The 26,889-nt window shown below is 38.3% G+C and overlaps 1 protein-coding gene across 2 annotated transcripts in view; it reads right to left on the reverse strand.

Annotated features, from left to right (window-relative positions):
* CDH6 (cadherin 6) overlaps positions 1-26,372 on the reverse strand; it is a 151,498-nt gene extending 125,126 nt beyond the window's left edge. The window contains exon 1 of one of the 2 annotated variants that reach the window (XM_003936203.4): positions 26,212-26,372. The gene's annotated coding sequence lies outside the window, so the exon portion shown is untranslated. Of the gene's footprint in view, positions 1-25,947; positions 26,023-26,211 lie in introns of those variants that run through there. The other variant, XM_074386910.1, reaches the window with a different exon arrangement.
* Positions 26,373-26,889: the final 517 nt, after the last annotated feature.

Here is a 26,889-nt window from a genome sequence, read left to right on the forward strand (position 1 = left end):
TACTTGGTGCTTAGCAATGCTTCATAATGACATGAATGAACAGATGAGGGAATAAATAAATGAATAGAGAATTTGGCCTCCCTCACTTTAATAACCTACACTAACTCTAAGAGTATGAGATACTATGAGATATGAGTGTGATATGTGCTTATGAAGTTAAAATATTCCAAACACTTTTAAGTGGATTTAGCATATCTGTTGGAGCTGGTCCTGCTTCCTGAGTTCTCACATTTAAAAAATCAGTATTTTGCTTTGGTTTTGGCAACATGAACAACATTGTCTCATTACTTCAAAAAAGGAACTGGTTAGCAGGTAGAAACTTTGAAACTAAGTCCATACACTGACAAGACCCTTTGATGCTGTCCAACATGGAAAATGTGTCATAGAAAAATATAAAGAATGTTTTTGTGAAAGTTTACAAAGAAAGAATAAGGTTCTAGCTCTAATTTATTAAGAAACGTATAACACTAAATTATGCAAAATAAAAGAGGTTTAAGACAATTTTACTAAGTATCTGAGTTTACCCATTTAAGGCTTAAACACTACAATATGTGTGGAAATTAAGAGGGGAACAACTTTATCATGTGATATACAACTGTCTTCTTCATGGTATGAACTGTGAATGGATATTGACCTCCTGCAAAACAAATTCTGATGGTTGATTGATAATACATAGAAGTTATTTGAACTTTCAGCATTTTAACTAATTCATTTATTCGCTAAATACTTACTAAATACTTGTACCAGGCATTGTTCTAGGTGCTGGGGACCCAACAGGAAACAATATATAACAGATCTTTTCCCTCCCAGAACTTAGAATCCATCAGGGGAAACTGAGCAATATGCAAATAAATAAATGAATAGAAGTCATTTCAGGATGAGAAGCTCCATGCAGGAAATGAAACTGGGTAATGTGATGGTGTACCTGGGGTGAGCTCAACATATGACTGCCTCCTTTACATCATTCATGCCTCAACTCAGAGAAGGCATGAATGATGTGAAGAAGGCAGTCATATGTTGACTTGGAAAGACTCAACATTTCAGAGAGTAGGAATGGAAGAATCTCATTTCAGAGAGTATAAATGGCAAGAGCAAAAGTGTTACAGGGAGAGAAAGTTGTGTATGTTTGATGTATTATGTTCGGGGTGCTCCAGAAAAACAGAACATACAGGATGTGATGCGTGTGGCTGTGTGTATGTGTATCTCTCTCTCCCTTTCTTTACCTGCCTACCTACCTAGAGAGAGAGACTTTAAGGAATTAGCTTACACAATTGTAGATAGAGGCTTGGTGAGTCCAGAAAAATCTGATGGCTTATCCTGTAGGACTTTAAAACACAGGTAACCTGGAGACTCAGAAGAGATCTGCAGGAGTCCACAGGCCATCTGCTGGCAGAATTCCTTCTTGCTGTGTTTTGAGTCTTTGTTCTATTTGACCTTCAACTGATTGGATGAGGCCCACCCACATTACAGAGGCTAATCTGCTCAAAGTCCACCAATTTAAAAACGTGTTACTCTCATCCCAAAATCACCTTAATTGAAACATTCAGCATAATGATCTGGGCATCTTGGCTCAGCCAAGGTGACACATAAAATTAACCATTCCATCTGAGAAAGAAGTTAAATGTGACTGAAGGGCAGTGTGCTAGGAAAGAGAGAAGTGGTAGGAAATGAGGCTGGGTTAGTGCTGTGGGAACCACTGGAGCTTTTGAAGCAGCAGGATTAACATGATCTGATGTAAATTTTATAGATGACTTTGTGTTAGACCCTGGATTTCACAGAAGTGAGAGAAAAAGCAGAGAGAGAAAGCAGGGATGCAAGGTGGGGATCTCTGCTGGAGTTTGGGCAGGAGGAAAGAAAGAGTGGTTTGGATTTAGGTTCTGCAAGTAGAGAGAAGAAAGGAGATGGATTCTGGACATATTTGGGCAGAGGAGACGACTGCTCTGATACACTGAATGTGGGGCTCACAAAAAGGGACCCAGAGCTTACCCTGGGCTTGAGTAAGATGGGGGAAGATAGCAAGAATACATGCAGGAATTTTCTGTCGAAATAAATGAGAGTGAGTCTAATTTCTTTAAAAACAAAAACCCCTATGCATTCTCATACCTACAATTTCTACCAGTAAAATGAGCTTTTTGTTAAATGGATGCAATTGCTGTGCATTTGGAATTACCTACTCCTGTTTTACTTTAATTAACTATAAATCTTTGAGACATGTGAGATAAACCTCTTTCAGGTATAGTTTTCTTTTGGCTATAATTTTAAATACAGTGATTGAGTATTGTGTCCCTTTTTGCTGTTTTTGTGAATTTATCTGCTGATAAAATGTCTAATTGCTTCATTGGATAATGTATTATAATTAAGCTTAAAATAGTAATGGTTGCAAGAACATATTGCAAATATATTTCAAGATGGTATTTCCATGATTTTAAATGTTCTAGAATTTCAAATGTATTATAATAGTGCCATTTTTATCAATTTGGTTATAAAAATGAATTAAAATGAACTTATAAGACTTTAATGACAATAGAAACAAACAAATGCCTTTTCTATTTCGGCAAGAAAAATTCTAAATACGGAATTTTAGCTTTGTCTATACTTACCTTTAATTTTTATCTGTATTTAAGCCAAGTATAGCTTAAAGTTCTTTCTGCTTGCAAAAACTGGTTTAAATTTTGGGGAGTGATTACCTTTCAATAGCAAAACAGGAAGCCATGCCTTAAATCCAAGTTTAATCAAAATATTAGTTAAATAAGGCAAGGCGGGGTCTGGGACTCGGATTTCTTTTCTTACTTCTGGAGATTTGATATTATAACCTGTGTGTACCCATGACTGAGCTGAGAAATGTTCACCCCCTCAACATCAGTTACTGATTTTTACCTCACCACCTAAACATTTAGTTATTTGAGGTCAGGGAGGGTGTCTTGTTGATCACAGCATCCAAGTGTCTGGCATGGTATCTGGTCCATGTGCTTATTAAAGTACTCAATTAATAGTCCTGAAATAACTGATTGATTGAATCAATTCACTTGTGAGTATCCAGCTATTTGTTTTGAAATCATATAGGTCCAGCTTTTCACACTGTTGGTCATGACCCATTAGTAGGCCACTAAACTCATCTGGTAAGACTGATGAGAATTTAAAAAGAGTTAAACAGAATAGAATATAAAAGAACAGATACTTTTGCATGTAGAAAAATTCTTTTGATTATCCTTTGTTTTAATTATGAGTATATATGGATGCGTGCATTACGTTATGATGTGAAATGTATTTCTTATCGTGGTTTACAATTTAAAAAGTTGAAAACCACTATATTTGAAAGTTAAAATGTTTCTCTCTCTTTTTATTATTATACCTTAAGTTCTGGGGTACATGTGCAGATCATGCAGGATTGTTACCTAGGTATGCACGTGTCATGGTGGTTTGCTGCATCCTTCCCCTGTCATCATCATGTACATTAGGTATTCCTCCTGATGTATCACCCCTCCCCAATCCCCCCATCCTCTGCTATCCCTCCCTTAGCCTTCCCACCCCGCAACACGCCTCAGTATGAGATGTTCCCCTCCCTGTGTCCACGTGTTCTCATTGTTCAATGTGTTTTTCTTAAAAGGGATCTAAATTTATGAAAATGTTGCCTACTAATAAAAGAGAGACAAAGATTATATGGAAAATTGACTGTTCTACACACAGAACATAGAAATGTATGAACCCCACTTCATTTAACAGGCATATATTGTTGCAGGTATAAAAGCCCTGGGCTGAGTATTGTGAGGAATATCAACATGCATAATATAAGGTCTCTCTGCTCAAAGAGCATGACAGTACCTAGGAAGAAGGGCCCTAAAGCCACACATGAGCCTCGCTACAGTCTTTCAACAGAAAAAGTTTACGGATATCTTTTCCTCATGTCTTTTGCAACTTACAGCCATGAATTTCTAAACTTTATAACACAGGCTTTGAGTACTATAGTTAAAATCAATTATAAGTTAATCAGTATTTGCAGGCTAGTCAGGAATCAAACTGCCATTTATTATTTGGTTTTCATGGACAAATGACTTCCAAATGAATTTTTGGTACAAAACCTGTTTCTAAGTTGAATGCCCTTTGTTGCATTTTTTTTTTTTTTTTTTTGGTAGCAGGTCTTGGTGGACACTTTTTCAAAAGGGCCAGATAGTAAAGATTTTAGGCTGTGTGGGCCATACTCACCTCTGCTGGAACTATGTGCCTGTGCTATGGTAGAGTGGTGAAAGCAGCTATAGATGATACATACACGATTTGTTCCAAAAATTTTATTTATGGACACTGAAATTTGAATTTTATATAATATTATGTGTAATACAGTATATATATTGAAATACTTGTTTTCTTTTGATTCTTTTTAACTATTTAAAATGGACAAACCATTCTTAGCCTGCAGGTCACACAAAAGCAGGCAGTAGTTGGATTTGGTTTGAGAGCCATGGATTGCTGACCCCTCAATTGGAGTGACAGTGTTTTTTCCCTCAAAGCATGTATTGTAATGTTTATATGCAACTGAATTGGCAAAATCAGCATTAGTTTGTAAGCAAACTTCTTAACTTCTGAAATTATTTCATTTTTTATCGTGGTTTACAATTTAAAAAGTTGAAAACCACTATATTTGAAAGTTAAAAAGTTTCTCTCTTTTTTTTTTATTATACTTTTAAGTTCTGGGTTACATGTGCAGATCATGCAGGATTGTTACATAGGTATACACGTGTCATGGTGGTTTGCTGCATCCTTCCGCTGTCAGATCCAAAGTTTACAAAGTCAGATGTATTTGAAGTTTCAACACTTCATTGAATGTGTGCATAAATGAATGATTTAAATAATATAATAGACTATCCTGTAGAACTTAAAAACACCTTAAGACCCCTTTATACTCCCTTTGTGGGAGGGTATAGATTTTGAAAAAAATCAAAGAGCCTTCTTCCTGCTTTACGACGGTGAGCGTAAACACACAGTCATTGTCAGGATACTCAGGTTTTAGGTATCTGTCTCTTGGTTCCTACGTGGAGATTTGCTGTCCATTGTCAAAATGGATAATCCAGGTTTGATTTTATGAAAGGAGCTGCCTAGTTTCCTTACATGTGGGTCTAGAACTGTGCAAAGGCTTTACCATCCAACTCATTTAATCTTCCCAATAACGTTAGGAGGTAGGACACGGAGAGAGAAGGAGACTGAGTGATTCACTCCAACTCCCCCTGCTACTGAGTACCAGAGGAAGGCCCTGGCTCTTAGACTTGATTCCATCCTGCATCTGCATACCCGTGGCAAAGCTCTTTACTTAGGACATGGAGACTTTGAATACCCACAATTAAAAAAAAAATAAGGAAATAGACATGGAGAGATTAAAATCATCATTTTGGAATAAATAATGAGTCTTCTGTACTCCAGATCTGGAATTCTCAATTTACCTAACTTTATCAGAGTTACATTTTTTTATTAGATTACATCTTCAAAGCATTGATTTGCTCCAGCCAGTGATTATTTTACATGGTAGAACTGAACTGGCTTCAAGTTATTTAGTTTTACATTTTTTACTACCTAAATATTGATGGCACTTCCAAACCTATTACCTTCACAGCATTCTTAAAGGTGTGAATAGTAAAACAAGAAAATTAAATGTTTTAAATTATTTCAGGGACCCAGTGTAGAAACCATATTGAAACCTAGGTTGAATAATATTCATACCACAGCAGTTTATTATGGTTCAATAAAGGCAGTATCTAATTCTATGTGAATTGTATTTAAAGGATTAAAAAGTCATTAAGTATTTTCAATAAACAAGTAAAGTGTCAGAGAACATCACTAACTAGTTGACTGGTGCTTACTAAAGGACATTTTTTGTAATTATAGTTGAAAATATATTATTAATTATAGACATCATTCAAGAGAATATTCAATGAGAATTATAGTAGAAAAAAATTACCAGTTTATCCCAAAGTGGATAAGATACTTCCTCAACAGCAGGACTATAATTTCAATTGTAGAAACTAGATTAGAAAACAGTAAAACCTAATCAATCATATATGCAACTGAATCCATTTCCATTGGATCTCAGGAAAGAATGTGAATTGTGAAGTTTTTATGTCAAAGTTTCAAACATTTTGAAGCTAGACATTTTGAAAGTAGCAAGATGAATGCTACAGTATGAAATCATTCAAAGTTGGCAGTTCCTATGAGGTTCCAAAACTTTACCAGACATGCTCACACTTTTTCATTAATTTCAGGTCAAGATTTATCTGCAATCAGTAAATAAAGGCTTACAGAAATGTAGTTCCATTGCCAAATGCCTTAGCTTCGAATGTGATTTTCTTCCAATGTGCTTTCTTTTAGATACAACATAATTTCTTTCTGATCCTGAGCATATGGGCCTATGTTAATATGAAATGGTGTCTTAGAAAGATTATTTTTGTTTCCTGCAGAGAGCAGTCATCCTTTGACCTATATTCAATATGCGACACAGATCTGATTGTGCAACCGCCATTAGCCTCATCCAAATCCCCTAGTTGGAGGTTGGGGCTTAGGTCAGGGACCATTACTCTTGGGTGTCAGAGCTAAACTTAATTAATGCCTTTTAAAAATATATGGATGATATTTTGTTCCCCTAGGATGTAGAAAAATGGCCTGCAGAATTTAATCCTGAAAAACGTTAAAAACAAGAGTGGTTGAGTGGTTTGACATGTCCTGTGACCTCTTTTTGAAGTCAGAAGCACTGCCCAGTGTGTCTGGCTTTTTCCCAGCCTGCTGCCTTTTTATTTTTTTTATGTTTTATTTTTAAGGCACAGATTCCTTTCTGTGCACCTTTCTGGTCATCAAGGGTCCCTCTGGTAAATCATTGCCCTTTCAACACAGGTCATCCCCAGTCGTGTCATTTTAGAACTCATGAAGGCCACAGGGACAGGGAGTTACAAGCAGAAGCCTCGGACTCACAATTACGAAGAACAATGGCCGTTTCTATGGTGCCAATGGGCAGAGGAGGGAACTCTTCTTGGGAGCTGGTGCTGAAATGTTTAGCAATCATTTTTCAATGAGAATTGGCAGGTACCTGCCAGAAGGGGGAATGTTATGTCAGCACAGGTGTCAGAGAACGAGAGAGGTTTTGAAGGAGGTAATTGACAAATCAGATAGGGCTGGGGAGGGTGAGGGGAAGAGGGCATTCAGCTGATAGCTTTAAAAGCAATTTTTAACCAGCATTAAGAGCCTTTTAGAAAGCAGATCCCCCTTTCCCAAAGGCATCTGCCAACTGACAGTCCAACAGGAAAAGAGGAAACTACTTCCGAAAAGGCTTTAAAAAAAGGACTTTTAGAGGCTGTTAAAAAGACATACAATCACATTCTGCGTAAACCTGTTTAAGCAGCAGTTTATTGCACGACTAGGCTGTTTCTTTTACTTAACAGTCTGCTGTTCTCCTTTACCCACCACCCTACCAACCCACCACCCAGTCTCTGGAGCCTTTCACCTGAGAGCTGAGGAACACCCCTATTTTCTTGCTGAGCTCCGCACAGGATAGAGACACCAATAGCTAATTCCTATGAGTGTGATTTGGAGATAGAGTTTTGATTTTAAGCATTTCCTCCTTGCAGTAAAATGCATCTGCTCTATATTTGAATATCTGCAACGTGTGCTGCTTGGGAGATTTTCTGATGGGTGTACTGCAGCCTTCATTCTGTACGTTCATTGTTTGGGTTCTAACATTCTTTCCCATCCTATTATGTATAGATAACATCCCTATTATCCAGCCAGTGATGTAGCTTGCATCTGTGTTTTCAGATTTGAAGAGTATGCATTCAAAATAAGTCTTACCACATCTTTTTGAGAATTTTTCTAGAGACGTGAAGCTCTTGGGGAAGGAAAAGTAATTATGCTTATCGTTTTATCTGCTGTAATTAGTACATAGTAGACAAACAATCAGTACTTGTTGAAGATGGAAATGAGTAAATGAATGACTAAGTACGAATGAATGACTACCGGAAAAATAAGAGTGGGGAACAGCAAAGGAAGGTGTTCAGGGCACCTACACGGGCTAAAAAGCAGCTTCAACTTGCTGGTCGCTTTGATTTCTAGAACTGTAAGTCAATCCTCCCATCTTATTTGGGGCATTTTTGGTGGTGGTGCTGTTTTGTGTGTGTGTGTGTGGGTGTGCGCGCACGATCATGTGAACACTGTTTTTGATGACACAGTGTGATCTGTTGCTTTTTTCCTGTCATTACCCCATGGACAAGGGCAGGCAGCCAAACAGGTTAGAGTAATACCCGCAGGCCAAGCCGATAAACTTCTTCCCAGATTTCACATCTCCCATTCTTACTCAATTTTGGCTGTAGCTGGTTCACACCTTCCTAAGCCCAACTGAGAAATGAAATCGGGTTGCAGATTTTCTAGGGAATGGTGCTGAAGAGGCTCTGAGGAATTCTGAATTTCAGCCGCATTTGGCACACTGCAGTTTCAGCCAAATCACGTTTCAGTGAGTAGAATTATGGGAATATTGCCCCCGGTGGCACATTATATTTGTGATACAAAAAAATGTCATGGCTCATTCCAATTAGTGAAAATTTTTAAAAAAATCTTGCAGGTTGCTTAAAAATATCCAAGACCTCCAAGTTGACTGAAAATTTGGAGGAAATAATGGTAACAACAGCAGTAGCAGCAGCAGAAACATCTGACATTTGGGGTTGTTTCCACATGCCAGGCCCTTGTGGAAATTCTTTTTGCAAGTAACTGAGTTATTCCTCACAACACCTTGATTAAGTCAAAACTATCATTATTCTCATTGTATTGGAGGAAACTGTACCAGAGAAATGTCCAATAGGGCATCTTTTTTGGACAAAGTTTTTTTTTTTTTTTTTTTTTTTTGAGACAGAGTCTTGTTCTGTTGCCCAGGCTGGAGTGCAATGGTATGATCTTGGCTCTCACTGCAACCTCCGCCTCCTGGGTTCAAGCGATTCTCCTGCCCCAGCCTCCCGAGTAGCTGGGATTACACGTGCATGCTACCATGCTCAGCTAATTTTTGTATTTTTAGTAGAGATGGGGTTTCACTGTGCTGGTCAGGCTGGTCTCACACTCCTGACCTCGTGATCTGCCCACCTTGGCCTCCCAAAGTGTTGGGATTACAGATGTGAGCCAATGCACCTGGGCTGGACAAGGTAGTTCTTACACCTACGCAATCACCTTGGGATTCCCTTTGTCATACAAAACTAAGACAGTTGAAGAGCTCTGTGATAAGATGCCCCCTTTTCTCCAAATTTCACACACATATAGCTAGTCTCCTTATTAAATAGGGAGCTTTTATGGTTATGGTTCCTTAATTCTGTCACCAAATTGCTAGGCAAAACAAACAACCCCACAAAACCCAACAACAAACGAAACATTTTTGTCCTAGTTACATGTGCAGACAGGTGACTTCACCCTGTGGCGAGGTCAGTTCTAGGGGAATACAAACAAGACCAAGAACAGAATGTAAGACCGTAGATGTTAGTCCACTTTGGGAACGTTCCGTTGTGGGGCACACATTGCAACCACCTGAATGTGTAAAAAAGCAACCCTAGAACTTCATTTTTTTTTTTTTTTTTGCCTAAAATTACCCAGATAATAGGTGTAGACTCTGTTGGTTTTCATTTTATATTTTATAATTAGTTCTCATACTGTTTTGACTTGGATTTAGATAGACATCTGCCTTTCAGCTTATTTGTTTCCCAATAAAACCTAAAAAAAGAAAAAGTTCCTAAAGAAGGATTTGGGATATTTATAGTAAGAAAGAAAACTGTTTTGTGATTCCGTTTTTGAAGAACACCTTCTTAAAAGTTTCTTAAAGCTCTAGTGGTTAGGCCTGAGCTAAAGGCAAAATTTTGCTTAGGAAACACTTCAGAACATACTCCTCAAGTTTAAGTCCAAACCAAATCCCCTCCCCCACAGAGCAGGGAAAGTGCTCACATAGCATGATGTCCTTTGAATCTCTTAAGGGCATTTTCTAAATGAGACTATGAGAACAAAATGAAATTATATTTTCCTTCCAGCTAGTTAAGCCTCAAATCCCCAGATGAACACAATGTTTTCTTTTTGGACAGTGATGTATTTCTGGTCAGTCTATTCCCAAAACAAATACACCAAAAACCCATTTCACACACATGCTAAAATAAAGGATAGAAACAGAGGTCATTCAAAGAGTTGGTATTGCTCTAAATTGCCACTTTGGAGGTAACCCTCACTGAACAGAATACGTGGGTTTGGGTCTTGTTATCTATTACCTCTGAAGCTGTAGTTTATTAAATGGAATTCCGTTGAATCCTTTGCTTACACAATACAGTTGGCCCTCTGTATCTGTGTGTTCAGCATCCACAGATTCTACCAATCATGGATCAAAAATATTCAGAAAAAAACACCATTAAAAAAACAAAATAATACAAGTACAAAAATATGGTAAAACAACTATTTACATTGCATTTATAGTGTGCTAGGTAAATAAGTAATTTAGAGATGATTTAAAGGATATGGGAGGATGTGTGTAGCTTATGTGCAAATACTTCGCTGTGTACATAGGGACTTGAGCATCCTTGGGTTTTTTGGTATCTGCCAGGGGGGAAGGAGGGGTGTTCTGAAGCCAATTCTAGGCAGATACTGATGACTGTACTTATATTTTCACTTAGTATCAGTAATTTGTGTGTTTTTCTTTATTCATTGTACTCTTGTGGCGAGATGGCTAGCAAGAGTACCCTTCCTGCAGTCCAGGAAGTAGAAATTGTGTTGCTGAAAGATCCTTTGTCCCAGTACTAATTTTTCTTTGCGGCGCCGAGCATCTATTTCCAGCAACTACGTGTCAGCAATACTGATTTTTTTTTTTTTTTTTTTTTTTTTTTTTTTTTTTTAGACAGAGTCTTGCTCTGTTGCTCAGGCTGGAGTGCAATGGCGCGATCTCCGCTCACTGCAACCTCCGCCTGCGGTTCAGGCGATTCTCCTGCCTCATCCTCCGGAATAGCTGGGATTACAGGTGTGCGCCACCACACCCGGCTAGTTTTTGTATTTTTAGTAGAGACGGGTTACCATGTTAACCCTGGCCTCAATCAATCTGCCAGCCTTGGCCTCCCAAAGTGCTGGGATTATAGGCGTGAGCCGCAGCACCGGGCCGGCAATGCTGACTTTAAGTGACTAAATTATAGTAGATGATGTTTGTTGACTATCTGGCATTTTTCTCACCTTTTTCTTTCTTCCAGATGGAATCCCAGTTTTGTTCAAGTATTTTCCTTTTACACACACACACACATCCTCTCTCTCTCTCTCTCTCTCTCTCTCACTTTAAGAAAAGTTGATCCCAAGAATGGGTCTTTAGTCTATAAAGCTAAATAGCACCTAGAATTTCCAGCACTTAATATTGTATTGAGTGGTCACATGACCTGAGTTGCCACAATGGGCTGAAGGACATTACCCTTAATTGTGAGAAAGATTTTTTTTTTCTCTTTTCTACTAGACAAAAATAAGTAAGGGTGTAGCTCTAACGGCCACTGGCAACCATCTTCAACTCTGAGGCAAATCACCAGGTGAATGACTTTGATACTGAGGGTAGCAGAAGAGAGAAAGATCCTGAGTTTTTGGTTATATCACTGATCTAACAGATCAATTGGAGCCTGCTTTCCAATAGACTGTCTCTTATGTAAAAAAATAATTTTACTTCTTTGTAATCCAGTTTGAGATGGCATTTTCTCTTACTCATAGACCAAAGTATCCCAGTATACCAGCTGGAATACTTAGTGAACCAGCCTAAGAAGCAATCAGATCTTTAGGATGCTGAGCATGAATGACTGCAGCTTGCTTTTCTGACTGCCCCTCGGGTTAATAGGGTTACTTAATGGCTTCCCCCTTACTCCCACTAGCTTAATCACTCCTGAAAATTCTTTAACTCTCTGCTTCTCGTTCTACAGCTGGGGATGTGCAGTGTAGGAGAGGATGCCCTCACCCAGTTCAGATTACTTGTGTAAATAAGTGAGGTTACTGATTGGACGGCTTTAAGCAAGGGAACGGTGCAGAGGCTGAAATACAGTTCTGGGACTCACTGATCTCATTTTTTTGAGCCCATAGTTTCTACTCCTTTTCATTGGAAGTTATAGTTTCCCACGGTGGTGAGATGCAGTAGAAAATTTGCCGGAAGCTACTAAGATACCTACTCTAGTGTATGAAATTCATTCATGTAAAACAAAAACAAAACAAACAAAAAACAAAAAACAAAAAACAAAAACCCCGAATTTCTATTCTATTGATTAGTCAGTTTAAAATTCTCTATATACCTTTGACCCCAGAATGATGGATGTCACATTAAATAGGGGAAATATAAGGGAAATCATCCAAATCTCTCCCACTTTATCTCACAACCTTACAAAACATTTGGCATGCTCAGATAGAGCTGGGTTGAATTGCATGTTTCACTGCCAAGCAATATTCATGAAGATGCTATTCCATGCATTGATGACCACTTAAGGAATGAAACTGGACTACATAATCAGTTGAATATAAGTCACCCTTTTTGGTACAGCCATGTTCAAGGTTACAGCAAGGGACATGGAATCTGGTATTAGACTTCCTGTAGAAACTCAAGAAACATTTCCAAGGTAGGAATTTGAAGGAAAGGTAATTTTGCTCATGAAACACATACATAAGAGTTTTCCATAGTTTGTTTTTGTAGATTCAGTTTGATGGACTACTATGGGTTGATAATAAACTAAAAGATAATCTAAGTTTATCGTACTAGACTACACCAATAAGAAATAATATACAGCCACAGTTTTCACCCTTAACAAATAAACAAAACGTGTAAACAATTCAATGCCTTGGAGTAGAGTGACCAAAAAAAATGTCAGCTTTCAGATAAGACACTCAATTATTCTGTTAGGAGACCCATTACTTATTGAAGTGTAACCTTATCTCAGACGTTTGGCCAAAGGCACCAAGGTCATCTTGGGAACATTGCCCTTCTGTTGGGGATACCACTTTGAACGGTCTAGAAGGCCTCAGCCTTCTTGCTTCTTAAGTGTATTGCCACAATGTATCCAAATGAAATCAAATTATTGGAAAAGAAAACTACCTTCCAACATGAAAAATGTAGAGACGTATATAAATGTAGTCAAGAGATTCATAAAAAGTTCTCTCAACAAACGTCTAATGTGTTCTTGCCATTTGCCAAAAACAGGGCTAGGCCTTGTTCTCCAGATGCTTACAGTGTGATAGGTGAGACCTAGACAGGCATGTAGAGACTTTTGAAAAGATATTTTTACAGTTACACTTAGACTAAGTAAAGGGTCTTACACACTCGTGCCATGAGAAATCTAAGCTGAAAGTGAGACAGGTGGTGGGGGTTGGGGGGTGGTTAGGGAACGCTTCTTGGAGAAGCAGATTCTTGGTCTTTGCCCTGAAGATCCAGTAAGAGTTGGCCAGGTGAAGATGAGTGGGAGCCCTGGTCAGCTAAATATAGTAAGGAGTGTGTCAACACATTAAATTCCAGAGTTAGCAGCGTTAGATCCCAATCTATCTCATGACTAAAAGACTTGAATTCTGACAGAATAACTTTCTAAAATAGCAGCTTTTAAGAGTTACATTTAATGTTGACCACATATTGTGCATCATCTGACATCAAAGCATGGCGTTATCTGTGGCACTCAACACAATGCCTTGCCCAAAAGTGTTCATTAAATGGCTGAGTTGAATTGAAATCCCATCACCTCAATCCTAAATTTTAACTGGTCTTCTCGTGTAGAGTGATTTCTTGCTGAACTGTATTTTGAGTGACCAGTATATGTGTGGCTTTGTGCTTTATGGCAAGATCACTGGGAAGATTGTAGGGATTAGTGAAAGAATCACCATGAAATATTCTGAAGGATACCTATAAAAAATATAAAACTATGTTAAGCTTTTGGTGGTGAAGGCAGGTATGGTGCTTCTTTCTAAGTTGAGTAGGAAGTTCAAAGCTAAACCTGAAGATGAATAGAAACCTTACAAATCTTGCAATTCCAAGCTAATTTCTGTATTAATGCAAGATGTCAGTACGGAAGAATAGAAAATGGAATCAATTCTGAATATCCTATTCATTTTAAACAAAGCTAGTATTATTGGTCTTGGATAGAGTATGAGGAAATAATCTATTTGCCTTAAATTGCTAGTCAATGTATGTTTGTCTTGTTACCTGCTTTCTCTCCAGAACTGAGCACAGAGGCCCTCAATAAACATTATAGAATGAATAAAGTAATTAATGATGAATCTGAACCTTTCAAACACCCTTGCGAAGTTTCCCTTGGGACCAACAGTAAGTGATTATAAGACTGACTCAAATTAAAGTGAACAGACAGGCCTAAAGCTAAAAGGCCTCTGTGAGGCTGAAACCTGTTGCTTTAGGCTATAATTAATTGATCTCACTTGTTATAGAATATACTGATACATTCACTGAAGGATGAAAAAGAAAATGAGTTTTCTTTGTAACTATATTTTTAAGCCCTGAGTAATGTGTACATGTTACATGTATATGTAGATATAAAATCCCTATACCTTTGTCTTTTTTGTATTTGAGATTCATACATTTGAATCTGTCTATCCTATATCTATCTATCTATCTATCTTCCATCGATTCTATCAATCAATCAATCATCTATCTGTCATCTATCTATTCTATGATCTCAGTACGTGTATATAGAGCATAAAAGACACAAGAATGCAATAGTTAAAACAATGTGGGTTCTCAAGGCTGCCAGGATTTAATTTTAGCTCCAAAAAGAACAAACTGTATGACCTTGAGCAAATTGTTTAACTGTTCTGTTCCGTAGTTTTATCTTTAAAATTGAGAAGATTGACAGTATTTACTTGAAAGCCTTGTGAACATTAAATTCATGTAAGATATTTAGAATAATGCCTGAAATATTAAAAGTGCTAAGTGTTAGTTTTATTATTCTACTCCATTTTCCCAATCTTTCTTATTTTCATTCCTTAGATAATGAAATTCAAAATACTTTACAAAGAGCATATAGGATTATTTGGATGAGAGGAGAAAAAAAGATCATTCACTTAGCAAATAAGCAATTTTTAAATTTATTATAGAAAATATATGGTAACACACATGGACACTAAAACTGTAAGACAAAAAGCTTAGTAAGGACATTGTTTAGGTATGAATTCTAAAAAATAAAATATATGGAAAGTATAAACTCAGGGGTACATTCTGTTTCCAAAAACAAACTAAGAATTAAAAAAATGACAGACTTCTGCTAATCTGCTAAGGAAGGCATAAATTATTAATCAGGCTCCAGGCAACAATGTGTAATACCAACTTTAATAAAAAGTCTGCCTGGGCCAGGTGCGATGGCTCACGCCTGTAATCCCAGCACATTGGGAGGCTGAGGCAGGTGGATCACAAGGTCAAGAGATTGAGACCATCCTGGCCAACATGGTGAAACCCCCTCTCTACTAAAAAAATACAAAAATCAGCCGGGCGTGGTGGCATGTGCCTGTAGTCCCAGCTACTCTGGCGGCTGAGGCAGGAGAACTGCTTGAACCCAGGAGGCGGAAGTTGCAGTGAGCCGAGACTGCACCTCCAGCCTAGAGACAGAGCAAGACGCTGTCTCAAATAAATAAATAAATAAATAAATAATAATAAAAAAAGTCTGCCTGGAGGAAGGCGAGGGGTGATGTCCCTGATGTTGAAAGCTGGGCTGCCCTATCAACCTGGTTAGTTCTCCTGGCTCCCAGGACACCACTGATAAGGGCTTCCTTTGCAATAGGCTTATTTGAAAGCAGTCAGAATTATAAAAAATTAAGTTGTTAGCATGAGAGAAAAAAGTTGCATTTTCACTGGCATGAATGAGCTTGAAAAGGAAATCAGTTGTAAAAATGTTTACAAGATGCTTTGTAGCTTACATGAGACGAATTTCACCTAGTAAGCATTTATTGAGCCTTCCCTATGTGCTTACAGTTACAAGTGATGCCCTCATTTTAAAACTCTCATCTTGAGATGGAGAAGTGATATTTTAAAACCATTTTCTCATTTCTCCCCCAACCTGGATTTATCTATTCCATAAAGCATCTTATGTTTGTATCCGGTGGGCTTTTGCTGTGCAGGGAATCAAATAATGGGTTTTCCAAAAGTCTTGGCTGAATATCATTCTTAGGAACACTTGTCAATCAGGTAAAACCTAAATTGGAAAGTACTTGACAAACTCAGCATCTCCTTAGCAGTCAGAGGCCTGTAGCTGCTTTTTTGGGTTTTAGAGTTTAACATGCAGTCCAAATTTCACTTCTTGTTTTAAAGTCTTTTATAGATTATAGATATTAGTGCATATTTTAAAATCACAGAAACAGGACAGGTTTGGCTCTCTCGTCTTCGGTGATTGGTTTCTTTAACCAGCCATGATGGAAAGATTATCATACAAAGAAAAAAGAGAAAAAAGCCATGTAAAAATCCATTTTGGTTTAGTGAGAAAATGGGAAGCAAACATATGCTTAATTAATGTTCAGAACCTCACAAGTACAAAGCAAAGTTTTTATTCTATAGTGCCCAGTTAATCCAGCCTAAGGTTTCAATAATTTCTCCTTTCTCTGCCCACCACATAGAAATCTTTTATCATATCAAATTCAACTCATTGCTTGAGAGCATTTTACTATTATGTTGCTTCCAACATCATATTTTAAATAAAATATGCATCCTTCTAATTGTTACATTTGGGGAGAAAGTGATTATCAGATAATCACTAAACACCTTACTCAGTCCACTCATATACTGAGGTCATCTCTTCAATTTAATTTCACTGCTTTTTGGAACACAAAATATAAGCCCATTTAAATTCAAGAAGAAAAAGTTTTCTAAGAAAAACAAATCACAGTGCTCTTTGGAAAGATATTTTGGATTGTGGCATCAGAAGTAAAAGTGAATTTGAGGAAAAAAAGAAAGTATCATAAGACAAAGTATCTAAATATAGTGCTTGCATTTGACATTCCTGCACTCTTAAATGCAATTTTCTTCCAGGTAATCACATTTGCTATGAATGCCAAAGTTATTGCTGAGCAGGCACTCTTTGTATCTGGAGGTTTGGAACCACCTCCTCCTGGGTACATTAACTAGTAACTGACTCCACTTCATTCTGTTGTCTTAATTAGAACCCACCTCAAACCTCTCTCTCTCTCTCTCTCTCTCTCTCGCTCGCTCGCTCTTTCTTCCTCTTTTTATAAAAAGGCAGGTGAATCAGAGAGTGAAAATGTGGCACTGATATTTAACACAAGGCCACTCTCATAGAATTAATTCTTTGTGAAACACTGATGATATCTCTACTAGATACTTTTAAACAAGTAGCTTAATATAAGAATAATTGTTTGGAGAAAAGTAGCTGAACTTGGTTCAACTGAGGAGCCAGCAGTAATATAACAGTCATGGCAGATTTTATAATTTTGCATTGGTAATTAGACTGACTACACACCATTTTGATTGGTGTTAAATTAGAGCCTGTTGCTAAGGGGAGCTTAGAATATTTTGTTGAGTTCGAAACTGAGCAGTTGCATACATATATAGATGAAGTTTCACTCTTATCGCCCAGGCTGGAGTGCAATGGCATCATCTTGGCTCACTGCAATCTCCACCTCCTGGGTTCAAGAAATTCTCCTGCCTCAACTTCCTGAGTGGCTGGATTATAGGCGCTCCCCACCATATCCATCTAATTTTTGTGTTTTTAGTAGAGGCAGAGTTTCACCATGTTGGCCAGGCTGGTCTCAAACTCCTAACCTCAGGTGGTCTGCCTACCTTGGCCTCCCAAAGTGCTGGGATTTCCGGCATGAGCCACCATGCCTGGACTGCAAATACTTTAAAATGGATGATAGTAGATTAATGAAACTCTCCCTCTCTTTTAATTCTGCAAAAGGAGGTTTAAACTTTGTAGTTAAAAATATGATAAGCTCATTTTCATGACTGAAATCTATATTATACACTAGAAGGCAATTGCTTTTTAAAGTAAAAATGCATAACTCAAAATACAAATCAACATGTTAGTAAATTTTTGTTTGTCTGCAATTATACAAAGTTCACTTTTAGAAAAAAGAAACCCATTTTATAATTTATATGGTTAAGGTGAGCTTATAGAGTTAGATATAAATGTAAAACTTTTCATTTCCCACTAAATTATCCATTATGTAATCAAATGGGCAAATTCATTATTAATGACACATTCTGGCCATGAGCTTGGCAAAACATATATTTTTTTAAGGATCTGTGAATATGTTCAAAGGTCATATACCAAACATTAGTATTAATCTCTGTAAGTTTTAATTAAGAGACCCAAAGATACATTTTGATTAAATGGTTTTGGTTTAGTTTGTCTTTTTGGTGTTTTAAACATAATTATAATTCCCCTTTACTTTTTGTTCATCCAAATAAGAAAAAAGAGAAGGAGGTCAACCATTTTTTCAGCATCATGTAGCCATCGTGTAAACCAGTGGTCCCTGGACTTTTGGATTTCATGGAACATTAACAGTTTTATTTTTTAAAGGGGAGAGGGTTGACATTGAATTACTTGCTAATTTTAATTTTGCCAAAAAAAGCCATCATAATATTTCCCCATACTTCCATGAAAGAACTGACATTTTAACTTCAAAGCGGTGGGAAAATCACTGTCTGAGTTTTTTAAATCAAATAAATTGAGATTTATGGGAAACGCAATAGGTTGTCATCATTTTTTATATCTGACCCCTAACCAGTAATTATTTTGTTTTAAAGATTTAGATAAGACCTAATCAAGACTGCCATCAATCCATTACAAATAAAACAAAACCCTAAACCTTATCATATATCTCCCTAGCAATGGTCAATATTTTGAGGGAAAATGTTAATTCTTTGCAATAGGAAATTTACAAAATGTAGGAACACATGAAATTCCTAAAGAAGCCTACATCCTTATTTTCACCATAAGTTTCCACATTTGTCCCTTCACAGAATACTTATAAATAATAATATTGTAGATTTAAATTTCCTCTTTAATTTTTAATGCCAGAATTAAGTGGTGATGATAAAAAGCAATAACATCCAATAACTAGAAATCAAGCTACAACAGAGAAAGAGATAATAGAACAAAATAAATCAAATATATCTATGGATAAGTCATTCATCTCTCTGGTCATCAGTTATCTCATAGTTAAATGGAGTGTTAGATAAAGTCATCTCTAAGCTCCTTCCTGTGTCTCAGTTTCTCTGATTATATTTCTAATATCAAACTTTCCTTGAAGGCTAGATTAACTACATGACTTTTTGATTGGTGGCAATAGAAAGAATAGAATGTAATGAAAATGGCTCATCAATGTCAACCATATAAAATGTGACTGTATTAAGAGGGTTTCTCCCTCCCTCCCTCCCTCTCCCTCTCTGCCTCCCTCCCTCTCCCTCCCTCCCTTTCTACTTTCCTCCTTCCCTCTTTCTTTTCTTGTTTTTGTAGGGATTGTTTTTTTGGTGGCATGGTAGTGGTGCATGTGTGTGTGTGTGTGTGTGTGTGTGTGTGTGTGTGTGTAATTTTACTTGGTAAATCATTCAGAACAAATACCAAATTGTGATACAAGTGAAGTAACGAAATAATTGTGGTCATAAAAGAGAATAATTACTTTTACTCATCAGATAAGAAAGGACATAAACACGATCTTAACTTAGCTTTACCGAGAGTCCCAAGTGCTACATCCATGGTAATGTCAATGAGCTGAGGATGGACTGATGCCCTTAGTAGCTGCTGTGAGGTTGAGATGTCCCTCCTCCTCAATGCAATGAATAAGTGTCATTTTAGCTACCTTCCTGAAACATCCCCTCCCTCATAAAGATCCCTCTGAAGGTAGGAGAAGATAATTTATCATTATGTTCAGAAAAATGGCCCACACGTTTTCTACAATTATAAATTCTGACACATGCTTGCAAATGATTTATCAAAAATGAAGAACTGAAAAACATCTCCCTCAGACTTCACATCTGTCAAGCTCTGGTCAAGATAATCAAATCATTCCCATGCCCTCTGCTGCTCTGCCGTACTCAGAGAGTCACACTTTTACTTCTAAGACATCACAAGCGTTTGTTAACAGCACATTCATTAAGTGCTTGGCTCAAATGGACGTTCCCTGGAAATTCAAACCAAAAAAGGGCTAGGTAAGGAGGGTACAAGCATAGCAGTGTCGGTTTGATTTCCTGTGTGGTTATTGTCATGGGAAATGCATGTGAAATATGTACAACAGGGTGTGGGAAAGGTAGTTTATTATTTATTATCATTATTACTTGGATGTATAAAAATTCTGAGCCAAAGTACTGTTAGTGTTTCTTTTTTTCATCTTTGCTGGATATATACGTGTATATACCAATTTAGGAAATTAGAGACAGAGAAAAACACAGCATTCTTTCAAGTGCTAAAACACGAAGATAAATCATACCCTGTGGTATGCTAGCTTTACGGGCCTCATCTTCTTCATAAGTCATTTCTCTCACAAGATAGTACCAAATATACTAAGAAAAGCGTGTAACCCATGCTGCCCATTTACATGACAAAGCAAATTCAATATTAACTCTCTGGCATTAATTCAGCTCTACCTCTTATAAATCACAGCAAGGTAATGTGATTGCTAGAAGAAACCACCACCCAACAGGGTTAGTGTGAAGACACTAAACAGATGAAATAAGATATATATATATATCTATATCTCCATGGATACACACACACACACACACACACACACACACACACACACATATGTATGTATTTATCCATGGATATATACACACATATATACCATGTAAATAATGCCCCCACCTCTTTACATGGTATATATTCATGGTCAATACCACATGTATATATACCATGTAAAGAGCTGGGGGCATGCTGTCTTGTAGCTCTGCCTTTCACCATGTTGTATCACAACACAGGATCCAAATGGGTGACATGTAGAATACTTAGTCTATATTGTTAGTGTATACTTTGGATTGCAGGCATCAGAGGAACACATGGTTTTTCTATTTAGCAGGCAGGACAATAAACATAATAGAAGGAAAAGAGTTGATATTCTTCAATGCACTAAGACTTTTTTTTCCTTGATTCTAATGCAATTTCAGAACACTTTAAAAAAGATATTCTTCTGGTTAATTTACCATCCACCCAGGGTTATCTCCCTTAGATGGTGATTTTTTTTAAAGGTAATTTTCAAGTTTGCATTTTCTGGTAGATAAGAGTAGTGTATAAATATGTTAATGATGTAATTATGTTTATAAAGTGGCATTTAATAGTAGCACCATTTATAAAGAGGAAAATGCACCCTGTGTAAAATTGGCTATTTTGGATTCTGTTTCTATTCTTATGTTTCTCTCTGCTGTAAAAATGTACCTCCTCATCTCTTTCCATTTTACTCACTTGGACAGTTCCCCAAGTTAATTTTTTCTTGCTGTTTTTTCTTCCTATAATGTATTAGGTCTCTTGGATATTTCTGGCCAGACCTACCAGTTTAGGAAATTAGAGAAAGAGAAAAACACAGCATTCTTTCAAGTGCTAAAATACAAAGATAAATCATATCCTGTAGTATGCTAGCTTTATGGGCCTCATCTTCTTCATAAGTCATTTCTCTCACAAGATAGTACCACATATGCTAAGAAAAACTTGCAACTCATGCTGCCCATGTACATGACAAATCAAATTTAATATTAACACTCTGGCATTAATTCAGCTCTACCTCTTATAAATCACAGCAAGGTGATTGCTAGAAGAAACCAGCACCCAACGGTGTTAGTGTAAAGATACTAAACAGATGAAATAAGGTGAAATAATCTCCAGTAATCTCTGCATATGTGTCTACTCCACATTTATGAATGTGTGCTCAGAGCATTCATCCTTCAGTTAGTTTTCTTTGTTGGAGGGGTTAAAAAACTTCTTGGATAGTTCAGTTTTGAATAACTAGACTATTGGCTGTAGCTGGATCTCTCTGACCCAACTATTTTGTAGTGAATTCAGGTGTAGCACTTTTTTGAAGGGTTATTGATACTCTTCTCTCTTCCCTTACCTCCTATTTTGTGAGTGATAGCATGACAAAGACTATATACATTTGGTTCAATAGTTAATTAGAGAGAAGCTGAAGATCCTCATAAGATTGTTTTGAAAAAGAGAGGCTTCTGTAGGAATAGAAACTTAAAAAAAACGTAGACCAGTTAATCTTTGTAAGAGGCAAGCTTGAACAAAAATATCACTACTTAGTTTCGGGAAAGTGCTTCAAGCACTCATCTGTCTTCAAAATAAAATAAATATCCCAATGGAGAAAACAATATGGAAAAAAAAAAAAGAAGGAGAAAAGAAAATCAGCCCACATGCTCTATTTCTGTGTTTTTTCTCTAATATTCTTGGAACACTGTCACAACTGGGTGTTGTGTTTGCGTGTGTATGTGTGTATGTGTGTGTGCGTGTGTGCATTCTTCTTTCTGCCATGCTCCTGTTACCACAATGTTCTTGAGTCTTTGAATTTAGAATCGCTATTCAGAAAAATTTTTAAATCAGGGAAGGTTGGATTATCCACATTTTCACTTTTTGTGTGAAGTAAATACAGTGTGCTCAGTAGACACTAGCTAGGTTGAAACACTATTAAAAATGCAATTCAGACTGAGTCACTGCTTGTTATTTTTATAAGCGAGACCCTAATTCTGATGGACACCGAAGAACAAGCAGCCGTGACTAAGCAAGAAGCACAAGGCAACTGGATTCTGCCGGATGTTATCTCATTTGGAGCACATTTCAAACTTTAGAACAGATTTTTAAATTGGAAGTTGAAACCTGCAGACTGTCAGCAGAAGAGGCTGATTCACCCTCCAGAAGTTATCTTACTCCAAGTTTCAGGCAGAGTATTTTAAGGAGTAGGTTACCTAACATGTGTTATGATACATCAAAGAAAGAAATAAAGCAGAAAAAACCTGGAGTAAGGGTGACACAGGTATCTAAACATCTTTTGGATGTTTAACACATATTTATTTGAATGGGGAATTCTTTGAATTAGATGCCTTTCGTCCAGCACAACTTGTGAATGTTCATGGATTTCTGAAACAGTAATTGCATTTTTTTCCTTTAAATATTTCTTTTGTTGTGGGGGGCACTCTTTGTGTATAACTTTTGGGGCTCTAAATATATTATTATTTTTGAGTAAATTAGAAGTAAGGAAGTAGAGTCTTGGAAAGGTCACAAATAAGAAAATCTTATATTGATGATGGTAAATTCTTTATTAATTGGACATTGCTTTCATTTGGAACATCTATTAGTTACCAAAAGTCTAGATATCCAGAAAACTATAAAAAATATTTGTAAGTCCCTTAAATTAGAGAAAGTACAGAAATAATGGCAATAATAATTATATGACCTGTCACAAATATTAAGAGAGTGCCTAGAGAATGCTAACTTGTTTACAGAGACAAAGTTGTTATACTTTTATTATCTTAGATAACAAAATCCATTCTGCAACTGAACTCCAGGGAGAAATGCATAGAGTGACCCACTAGAGGTCCCTTCCAACTAAAAAAAGTTTCAATAGTTCAAAGGATGCAGCCTTAAGAAGTTGGCATTCATGACTGCGAAGCAACTATGGGGCCAGAAGTGGGGACCACACATTTCAATTCCTTAGAAAGGCTGTGATTTTACTCAGAATATTTGTCACATTTCATTTCTTTTTTTTTTAAATCCCTATGTGGGACACTCACTCAATTAGTCCTAATTAAAATTTCAGAACTTGTTGCAATGCATTGATACCAGAACACAGCATCATATAATACCCTGTGACTGTAGCTGTGCTTTCTAGAAATTTTTTAGCTGTTTTCAAGTGTCTCAAGCAGTATTTTGCAAGATAAATTTTTTCTTTAAAAGAAGAGTGCCTCAGTAAGTTTTTCTTTGCAAAGCTGATGGAAGTGGTGGGTGGAAGAAGTAGGGTACACGTGTTTTGATAGTAGGCAACTTGGTAGAAAATGATTATGTTTCCATATATTTTCTTTGCAGAGTTAGCAGTACAAAATGTAACTGCAATAAATTGGTGTAAAAGCCAGATAGTAAAGGGACTAAAAGTCCCTGTGGAGATACCAACCTGTCACTTTCTTGTAATGGTAGCAAAAGATAATCGTAGACACAAATACAGTCGAACTAAATCGGTGCCATTTCCCTTCAAAAATGGGCTGCTGCCTCTTAGTATTTCTGAAGAAATTGGTTACTTCCTCTGCTTCAAAAGTATTGCATGAACCATTAAATTAGCTGGGAGAGATCTGCCTTTTATTTTCCTCCAGTACCTTTTTAATTAGAATATACCAAAGAGCAAAAGGGGATGAGATACAGTCCTATGTGATTGCATTTTCCAGTCGATTGTTGAATTTCTTTTAAGTTTTTGAGCTTTGCATTGACAATCTGGCCTCTGGCATAAACTTTGCCCTCCTGGTTATGACATAATGAAGACATCTGCTCTATCATACCCCTTTCTTCCCGCAGCTGGTTTTACGGTTCTCTAAAACAGCAAGCATAGAGCCATGCAAATACTATTTCACAAAGGATGATGCTCAAGTCTCAAGTGAAACCATAAGAGATTTTTTTTTTTTTCCCCTCTCTCAAAGTAAAATCCTAAGGCTTTTCCTTTTCAGGTAAAGCTTTCAGCAAGAAAAGAAAGAAAATAAGCAACCTTTTGGCACTGTTCACATAAGCATATTTGTTAGTCCTTCTTGGAAGAGTTGTGTATTAACTAGGCATATCCCCGGGTTCCTTTTCCAACAGGGAGGAGTTTGCAACCCCCTGATAATTAACCACTCAGAAAGCCCATATTTTGATCTGCACCCGTCCAGAGCAGCCATATATGTACACAAAAGCCACTCCTCAACATTCTTGCAGGGAAAACCTTTTCCTTCTTTCCCACTGTGTGTTTTGCAAAGTGAAAGTGAAGACTGGCAGAGACGCGGTCTGATACACCTCTATAGGGTGACTATCATAATTAAAATAATTTTTTTTTTTGTTTATGAGAGTGGGAGAGAGAAACGTGTGGCTATTCCAGACGATTAAACTTCTTGGTTATTAAATGTTCCAAGTCATATTTAACTCAGGTGTCCAGCCCCTTGCACGAACAGAGACGTGAATTTAACTCCCCATAAAATATGGATTTTATTGCAGCAGCGACAACACTTCTTAGCACCAGGCTGACCTCTCCAGCATCTCCCATCTCGTGATGTACGCTAACTCTTGGCAGAAGAATTTCTAACTACAGAAGTCATCTCAGCTCTGCAACTGCTGCAGTCCACAACATTGCAGCGTCCCTCTTTATTAAATTCTGGGATTAACGCACTGGGGGCTCCAATTTCTCTGCATCTGGCACCTAAAACCAAGCGCACTGCAAGCACTCTCCAGTCAGCCCGGGGAAGGCTTTCTCCCCCAGATTTGAGGCTGGCCAGCCGTGAACAGCACGAGCGAGCTGCGCCTTCCACATGACTTTTCCCTGGACAGTGTGCTCCATTTTCCGAGTCCAACGTTGGACTTTCCTTGCAACCTAAGCATTTCTGTCCTAGATGAACCGGCAGGCGTTGCCCGGAACGTGCAAGCTAACAGTTTTCTTTAGCTTCTTTTCCCAGCCAAATCGTCTCTTTAGTTTAAGTTTTCCTTACTGGGAGCATGGCAGAGTTTTCAGACTACCTGATTTTCTGCTTTTCCCCCAAAGCCAAGAAATGTAACCCAGCCCAAGCAGTCACCGCACGGACCCTTTTGATGCGGGCAGGTGGAGAGACACGCAGCCCCAAACGGCTCGGCGGGTCCTGCACGCACCGGCGCCCTCGGTCATTGACCGGCCAACTTTGCAAATGCCGGAGCTCCCTTGGCAGCCTCTGCCGGCGCGGAGAGAGGCGGCGGGTTCTTCTCCGGCGCCCGCTTCCCGGTGCCCCCTCCCAGCCCCGCGGCGGATCGGGCTTACCAGGAGGCGGAGGAGCGGCGCCCAGGCTCCCCGGGAAGCGGCGTCGGTCCCGGGCAGCGGCAGCAGCGCCGCACGCGAAGCCGGACCCGCGCGCCCGCCCCGACCCGGGCTCGCAGGCTGACAGCATCCCTCCCAACTCCGCGCGCGGCACCCACGGGCAGAGAGGGCTCTCTCTCTGATTGGCTTCCATCAACGCTACAGAATTAAAAAAAAAAAAAAAAAGCGGGGGGAGATGTAGGCACAGCCAGCGGAGCCCGAACCCACCTTTGCTCGCCTCCTGCGCCCGCGGAGACCCTGCGACCCGCCCAGCCTGCTCCTGCCTCCGCCGCAGCCGCCGCGGTCGCCGACTCTGCTGTCGCGGCCGAAACTGCAGCTCTCGGGATGCGAAGGTTACGGGCTCCCGAGAGCTGGCTCTTGTGGGCACACACTGATTTGCAAGTGAATGAAGTGGGAGGGAGCAGAGAGAGGAGGACTTTGTTAAAGAGGCCCGGAGCCTGCCCCCGCCCGCCCCCTCCCCTTGACAGAATGACTCCCAGTGTTTGAAGTCCTGAGCAATTCGCTCCCTGGAACACTCCTCCAGCCCCAGGCTTTCCCTTCCTTTTTTCTTCTTTCTTTTTCTTGAGCGGGGGTTTAAGATATACTCAGAACTTGTGTGACTCCGTCTGTTTCCTCTTTTATACTATCAAAATGCACCCTGTGCTGCTATCAGCAAAGATCTGATGTTCTTTTTTCGCCGACCAAGCAATTACAATTCCCAGGGACACAGTACCTCGTCACGCTATCAGTGGACCAGCTTCGTGTGATAGCTCGCATAACATGCACACACATAAAACGAGCCGGTCTCCTGAGATGACAATACCGATGGCTTTTCTTTACAACATAAACAGGCGTTCTCCAGACGCAAGCAGACATGGATACATTCAGACGTGTCTTTCCTTCTCT

This window comes from Saimiri boliviensis, chromosome 1 (genome assembly GCF_048565385.1).
Source record: "Saimiri boliviensis isolate mSaiBol1 chromosome 1, mSaiBol1.pri, whole genome shotgun sequence".
NCBI lineage: Eukaryota > Metazoa > Chordata > Mammalia > Primates > Cebidae > Saimiri > Saimiri boliviensis.